The sequence below is a fragment of the Monodelphis domestica genome, chromosome 2, assembly GCF_027887165.1.
Source record: "Monodelphis domestica isolate mMonDom1 chromosome 2, mMonDom1.pri, whole genome shotgun sequence".
NCBI lineage: Eukaryota > Metazoa > Chordata > Mammalia > Didelphimorphia > Didelphidae > Monodelphis > Monodelphis domestica.
In genome coordinates this window covers 102,527,531-102,536,019 of record NC_077228.1, presented here as the reverse complement: position 1 = coordinate 102,536,019, position 8,489 = coordinate 102,527,531, and positions in this window count along the sequence as shown.

The following is an 8,489-nucleotide window of genomic DNA, read 5'->3' as shown; positions in this document are numbered from 1 at the left end:
AGGAAATGTCCTGGGGTTCAGGCTGGGAAGGTTGCAGGGTTGAAATTGCATCTCAGTGACTCCAATGGGAGCTTTTACCCTACAAGCAACTAGAGAAGTGACAAGGTTACAAATCATAGAATTATCTGTCCAGCTAGTGGGATATGCATGATTAAAAAAACAGGAAAAGACAGAAAGTGTAAGAAAAGGATAGTCATGGCTAGAGCAAGAGAGATTTGAAATAACAAGGAGGAAGGGGGTAGATAGAATGACTGGATGAGGCTCCTCCCATTGAGGTGTTAGCTGGTTTGATCCACTTCATGTATTCTGATATACCAAATTTGTTCCGGCTGGGTGGAAGGATTCCTCTTTATCCTCTCTTGAGGGCTTGGGAAGGATATGATTTTTGTAGTCTCTCAGAACCTGGTGGATCAGGCCAAGTTGCATAGAAAACCTAACAATGCTGAGAATTTCTATATCTAAAAGAACATCAGAGGTTAAAAAAGCAGTCTTATACAACTGTTCAAATGGGCTCAGCACTGGATTTGCCCCTAGAGGGGCTATCCTGATTCTGGTTAGGGCAATGTGAGAACTTGGTATTTAGTGAGAAGGTCTCTAGTGATCTGTGGGTGACTTTTAGACCCCTTTGTGGGGTCAGAATTTCTAGGGGTTGGCCTAGAATTATTTTAGATGCCTCTTCGGCCGTTTGAGTTGTAGCAGAAACTGATCTTAGCCATGGTGGCCATTCTTGGCTAACCAGATCTAATTTTTTTGAGAAGCACGCCATGGGCCTTAGATTGGGTCCTAAGTACTGGGCTAAAACCCCTAGGACAAATTGCTTTCTCTCATCCACAATGAAAAGAAGGAATTTTCAAGGTCTGGAATTCCTAAGACTTAGGTGGCAGAAGGCCTGGATTTTAGAAGTAAAAAGGCTCCATTTCGTTCACCCCCTCTCCCATTCCAGGGGTTCCGAGTTAGGCCCCTTCATGGCCTCATAAAGGGGTTTTGCATTGATCCCAAAATTAGGGATCCAAATGTGGCAAAACCCCACCATACCCAGAGAAATTCGGAGCTGTCTTTTAGAGGGGGGGACAGGTATGGATAGAATGGCCTGTTTCCTGTCTGTGGTCAATGAGAAGGAATTTGGGGTTAGGCTGTGTCCCAAGTGAGTTACAGACTGGGACACCAGTTGGGCTTTAGAGGCAGAGATCTTGTAGCCCTTTGTCCTAGGAAAGGTGAGAGACCATGGGCTGGGAATTTATCAATGAGAAGTTGTGATCTTTTTCTGACCTCTGGGGAAATGGGATATTGCTTCCAGTGAGGATAAGGAGAATTAGGCTTGAGATTTTTCATTAAGTGATTCTCATAAATGGCTTGTCCTAGTATGCCTTGATTCCAAACACTGGGAGGTACTTTCTCCCAGATTTCTGGTGAGATTGTTGGAGGCTTTTGCAGGGGAGTGGCTAGGAAAGTTAGAGTTGAGTTACGGGGAAATTGGGCACACGCTAGGGGTGCTGTTTCCCTACATCTAAGTGTCTAACTCCAAACTCCAATTACCTGGTGCTGTGAAGGGATTGTAGGACCTTCATGTGAGGCAAGGACAAAGTGAGTTGCCCCCGCATCTATGAGAAACTCAAATCATCTTACCTTCTACCTTGAGATTATCCCCGGGTTCAGCCATAGTGGTGGAACCTAGGAGCACACCAGCCCCAGGGCACACCTTTTCTGAGTCTTCAGGAGACTGGAGGACAGGGGGTGCCTCTTGGCTGGGGTCTCTGTGTGGAGGGGCACTGGTTTTTCCAGTGTCCTCGCTGTCCGCAGGCTGGACATGGAGTCGAGGGCAGTCTTCCCTTGGAAGGACAACCATTCGAATAATGCCCATTCTGTCCACAAGTGTAGCAAGAGCCCCTTGGCCTTTTCCCATGGGTCAGGGAGGCGAGAACTGCTGTGAGTAGTTTCTCAGGGGTTTGTCCTTCCATTTTCACCTGTTCCCTGTTTTGAAAAACCTTAAAGGCAGCATTTACTAATTGGTTTATTGGAGTTTGCGGTCCCAGACCCAGCTTTTGCAGTTTTCGCCTGATGTCTGGAGCTGACTGTGCTCTAAAATGGAGGCCTAAGATAATTGCCCCCTCAGCGCTCTCTGGGTGAACATCTGTATACTGTTCCATGGCCTCTACTACTCAGGACAAGAAGAGAGCTAGATTCTCCTCCTTTCCTTGAGTAACCTCTTTGAGCTTATCATTTACTTGCTTCCTCATCCCTCTCTGCATGGCCTCCAGGAGACAGTCAATCATGTGATCTCTAAGCTGTCTGTGTCTTTCATTCTTATAGTCCCACCTGGGGTCTTTCCCTGGGACAGCGGTGGTACCAGGGCCTCCTGCCCATGTGCCGCCTTGAGCCTCCTCATCTGCTACTTCTATAGCCAAATCCCAGATCAGCTTTTTCTCATCTGGGGTGCAACAGGTGGAAGTAATAATATACAGATCTGTCCAGGACAGGTGAAACTGCAGGGTAAGGAATTGAAACCCATCAGTGAATTTGAAGTGATTCTCTGAGTAGTGACCTAATTTCTCCTTAATTTGGGCTAAATCTGTCATAGAAAAAGGGACATAGAGCAGCCCATCAGGTGCTGGCACCTCTCTCATAGGGAGGAGATGGACCCTGTCATTGTCACCATAATTCAGTTCAATCTGGGGATGGAGCCCACTGGGTTGGGGGATGGGTGAGGTAACATCAGGCCATGGTGGGTACAACAGGATATTATTGGTTGAGTGTGGTTTAGGAGACAGGAATGGCCTCAGGCTCTGAGCCTGGAGAGTAAGGTGGGGGTTTTGGAGCAGAGAGTTGAGAAGAGGAAACAGTTGAACCTAGAGGAGGGGATCCTGAAGTGAATGTTAGTTCTAAGGAGGTTGGGAGAGAGGAAGGAAGGCTGTGGTGCAACCTCAGCTGGTGGGGGATCTGTTATCTCCCCTCTCCTCTGGGATGCAAATTTGCCATTGAGTGCTGAATCATCCAAAATGTCCTCTGGAGGGCTTCTCCCAGCAGGTGGAGGTAATAATGTGCAGATCTGTCCAGGACAGGTCAAACTGCAGGGTAAGGGATTGAACCCATCAGTGAATTTGAGGTGAAGGCAAAAGTGCCGAAAGGTGCATATGGCGAGCACTCCTAAGCTCAGGATTCAGACTGAGTTTAATAAATGCTGAAATATAGGGTTGTGCTATCTTTTTCCCTTTCCTCATGCAAAACAGGTCCAATTGTTGCATGGTATTATAATTTAGGGTGGCATGGATAGGCCATGCTTCTTGCTTATCAAGAGTGTAACGTGACCATTTAACATTACAAAAAGAAATTAGTTTCTCTTTTTTCAAGTTGTATAGATCCAATTCTTCCCAATTTTGAAGTATATCCCAAAGGGGAATCTTGGGGTATGCTCTGTCTCTGTCTCATTTTGATGTGGAATGGCCAATTCCACCCTGAGGGTAAACAACTGTGCGTCCACAAAGAGATAAAAGAGCTACTTGATTTCGGATGGGGTCTACTTCCCACCTGAATTGGATGTCTATTGTCTGGTGAAGTGGGACCTTCCCTTAGGGGGAAACCTCTCCTGTGACTAGGTCAAAACCTGGGGTTTCTACCTCCTAACTAAGTAAACTGGGGACTTCTAGATTTCTGTGTTGACAACCTCTTCGACAACTTATCAACTGGGGAATGATTCACATATTTGGATCAATTAAAAATATTACTCATCTATGGTCCTCATATGTGGATCTTGCTGCAAAAATTTTTTTATTCCAAGTAATTTTTTTTCCCTTCAACTACATTTATTTTGCTTATAAACATAAAAAGTCTTGTCCATTTTTCTTCTATTCTCACCCTATCATTTGTTTAAGAATTCTCATGTACTAATTGTGAAAGATATTCCCATCTCCTTCCCTCCTCCTGTAACTTTTTAATATGACCTTTTATATCTAGATTGGGTATCCATTTTGAAATTTAGGGTGGTCCTGTTTTCTGACATACTCCCTTCCCTAGCTACACTTTCTTTTTGGATCAGCTACTATCAATTCCTTATCCTCAAAAGCAAGAGCCAAGCAAAAGAAAACTACCAATGATAGTAAAAGAGCTGGCCCTGCTGAGGTGTTCAGATTTTAGTCCCTTCTTTGCTAAAAGATATACTGAGAATTCGGCAAGCTCATTTTAGAACTCAAGTATTCTAATTTACTACCCAAAACAAAAATAATAAAAAAGGAGAGAAACGTTTTCAAGTCCATTATGTAGGGGCACTAAAAAGTATTATTAAAAATGACACACCTTAAATGAGATTTTTAGATATGAGTGGGACCTTGTTTTACCCAACCAATACATTCCAAGCCCCTTTGCATAAGTTAAAATCTGTTATTGTACATATTTTTAAATTCTTAATTACATATAGAAACAGGTTGTTTTTATTTTATTTTTATTTTAAACATTATTTATTTGGTCAATTTCAAACATTATTTCTTGGATACAAAAATCATTTTCTTTTCCTCCCTCCCCTCCCACCACCCCTCCCATAGCCGATGCACAATTCCACTGGGTATCATATGTGTCTTTGGTCAGAACTTATTTCCATGTTGTTGGTATTTGCACTGGGATGTTCATTTAGACTCTATATTCCCAATCATATCCCCTTGGCCCCTGCCGTCAAGCAGTTGCCTTTCCTTGGTGTTTTTACTCCCACAGTTTTTCCCCTGCATGTGGATAGTGTTTTTTCTCATAGATCCCTCTGAATTGTTCAGGATCACTGCATTACCACTAATGGAGAAGTCCGTTATGTTCTATTTTCCACAGTGTATCAGTCTCTGGGTACAATGTTCTCCTGGTTCTGCTCCTTTCACTCTGTATCAGTTCCTGGAGGTCATTCCAGTTCCTATAGAATTCCTTCAGTTTATTATTCCTTTAAGCACAATACTATTCCATAACCAACATATACCACAATTTGTTCAGCCATTCCCCAATTGAGGGGCACCTCTTCATTTTCCAGTTTTTTGCCACCACAAAGAGCACAGCTATGAATATTCTTGTACATGTCTTTTCCCTTATTATCTCTTTGGGGTACAAACCCAGCAGTACTATGACTGGATCAAAGGGCAGACAGTTTTTTATCGCCCTTTGGGCATAGTTTCAAATTGCCCTCCAGAATGGTTGGACCAATTCACAACTCTACCAGCAATGAATTAGTGTCCCTACTTTGCCACATCCCCTCCAGCATTCATTACTTTCCATAGCTGTCATGTTAGCCAATCTGCTAAGTGTGAGGTGGTACCTCAGAGCTGTTTTGATTTGCATCTCTCTGATTATAACAGATATAGAACACTTTTTCATGTGCTTATTAATAGTTTTGATTTCTTTGACTGAAAATTGCCTGTTCATGTCCCTTGCCCATTTATCAATTGGGGAGTGGCTTGATTTTTTGTACAACTGGTTTAACTCTTTATAAATTTGAGTAATTAAACATTTGTCAGAGGTTTTTGTTATGCAGATTATTTCCCAGTTTGTTATTTCCCTTCTGATTTTGGTTACATTGGTTTTGTTTGTACAAAAACTTTTTAATTTGATGTAGTCAAGATTATTTATTTTATATTTTGTGACTTTTTCTAAGTCTTGCTTGGTTTTAAAATCTTTCCCTTCCTAAAGGTCTGACATGTATACTATTCTGTGTTCATATAATTTATTTGTTTCCTTCTTTATGTTCAAGTTGTTTACCCATTCTGAGTTTATCTTGGAGTAGGGTGTGAGGTGTTGATCCAAACTGTGAATTTTAAAATCTCCATCTTGCTTGGTCTAGCACCCAGGATTGTGCTCACCCACACTACACGGGCATGTACTAGTCAATGACAAATCAGAATTAACTAACTGTCCACCTTGGCTGTCCTTAGCCAAGCTTGAGTCACCATTGGCACTTGTGAGGCACAGGAAGTGAGGTAGGGAACAGCCTGTGGAATTCGCTCACTTCCTGTGGACAGAGCTAGGCGGGAGTTCGTACTAGGAGCTTGAGCAGGGAGGAGGCCGGCAGACAGCTTTCCTTCAGTCAGGTGAGTCAAGGACTGATTCTCTTCTCTACCTTGGCCTTCAGGCCTAAACTCCCTCTGGCCCTGCCAGAAGGTTGAGTTAACCTTTTTCCCTTTCCTCCTCTCTCCTTCTCTCCCTCTCCTTTTCTTACTCCCATTGTGATTAAACCACCATAAACTCCGTTCTGACTTGAGTGTTTCATTTTAGGAATTTCACAAGTAAATTCCTTGGCGACCATAAATTAATATTATAACAAACTTTAAAGGTGATTTTCACAATAACAAAACCTAATCTCTCTCACACTGTCTTCCAATTTTCCCAGCAGTTTTTATCAAATCGTTGATTTTTGTCCCAAAAGCTGGGGTCTTTGGGTTTGTCATAGGTGGTCTTGCTGAGGTCACTTACCCCAAGTCTATTCCACTGATCCTCCTTTCTGTCTCTTAGCCAGTACCAAATTGTTTTGATGACCACTGCTTTATTATATAGTTTGAGATCTGGGACCTTCCTTTGCATTTTTTTTTCATGATTTCCCTGGATATCCTTGATCTTTTGTTCTTCCAAATGAACCTTACTATGGTTTTTTCTAATTCAGTAAAAAAGTTTGTTGGTAGCTCAATGGGTATGGCACTAAATAGATAGATAAGTTTGGGTAGGATGGTCACTTTTATTATGTTAGCTCGTCCTACCCATTGTGATAGTGAAATCACTTTTAAAAATTGATGATATTAATTTAAAGTCGCCAAGGAATTCACTTATGAAATTCCTAAATGAACACTCAAGCCAGTATGGAGTTTTGTTGTGGTTTAATTACAATGGGAGTAAGAAAGAAGGAGAGGGAGAGAAGGAAAAAAGGGGAAAACGAAAAAGGTTAACTTAACCTTCTGGCAGAGCCAGAGGGAGTTCAGGCCTGGAAGGCCAAGGTAGAGAAGGGAATCAGTCCTTGACTCACGTGACCGATCTGAAGGAAAGCTGCCTGTGGGGCTCCTCCCTGCTCAAACTCCTAGATCGAACTGGCGCCTAGCCCTGTCCCCAGGAAGTGAGCAAACTCCAGAGGCTGTTCTCTACCTCAATTCCTGTGCCTCACAAGTGCCAATGGTGTCTCAAGCTTGGGTTAGGACAGCCCAGGTGGGCAGTCAGTTATTTCTTATTTGTCATCAACTAGCACATACCTGTGTATAGTGGGTGTGCACAATTTTGGGTGCTAGACCAAGCAAGATGGAGATTTAAAAATCACACCATGAGCAGTTAATGTTTTTCCAATTGCTCAAATCTAGTTTTAGTTGTGTGGAAAGTGTTTTGTAGTTGTGTTCATATAGTTCCTGTGTTTGTCTCGGCAGATAGATTCCTAAGTATTTTATATTGTCTAAGGTGATTTTGAATGGGATTTCTCTTCCTAATTCTTGCTGCTGAAATGTGTTGGAGATATATAGAAATGCTGATGACTTATGTGGCTTTATTTTATATCCTGAAACTTTGCTAAAGTTGTTTATTATTTCCACTAGCTTTTTAGTTGATTCTCTAGGATTCATTAAGTAGACCATCATGTCATCTGCAAAGAGTGATAGCTTGGTCTCCTCATTGCTAATTTTAATACCCTCAATTTATTTTTCTTCTCTAATTGCTACTGCTAGTGTTTTTAGTACAATGTTAAATAATAGAGGTGATAATGGGCATCCTTGTTTCACTCCTGATCTTATTGGGAATGCATCTAGTTTATCCCCATTGCAGATGATATTAGCTGTTGGTTTTAGATATATACTGTTTATTATTTTTAGGAATGACCCTTCTATTCCTATGCTTTCTAGTGTTTTTAATAGGAATGGGTGTTGTATTTTATCAAAGGCTTTTTCTGCATCTATTAGAAACAGTTTTTAACATTTGCTTTCTGACATTTTACAATTAAAATTCTCTTCCTTCTTTTTTCCCCTACCCCTTCCATAACATGGCAAATAGAGGTTATATGTATAATATCATGCAATACATATTTCCATTTTCATCATGTGAAAAAAAGACTCATTGCATATACAAGAAGAAGCTCATGAAGGGAATAAAATGAAAAATGGTATGCTTAGTTCTGTATTCAGACTCCATCAGTTCCTTCTATGACAGAGGATAGCATTTTTTTATTATAGATCCCTTAGAGTTCTCCTGGATCTTTGCAGTTAAGTCCTTCATAGCTGATCATTGTACAATTTTGTTGTTACTGTGTAGAATGTCCTCCCGATTCTACTCACTTCATTTTGTATCAGTTCATAGAATTCTTTCCAAGTTTTCTGAAATCATTCTGTTTGTTATTTCTTATAACACAATATGCCACAACTTGTTTGGCCATTCCCTAGCTAAGGGACATCCTTAGGTTTCCAATTCTTTGCCTACTGAAATATTTATGTATAATGTTACAGTTAAAAATATTCAAGAGATGGATTTTTGGGTAAGAATGTCAATTTATTGATTAGGCC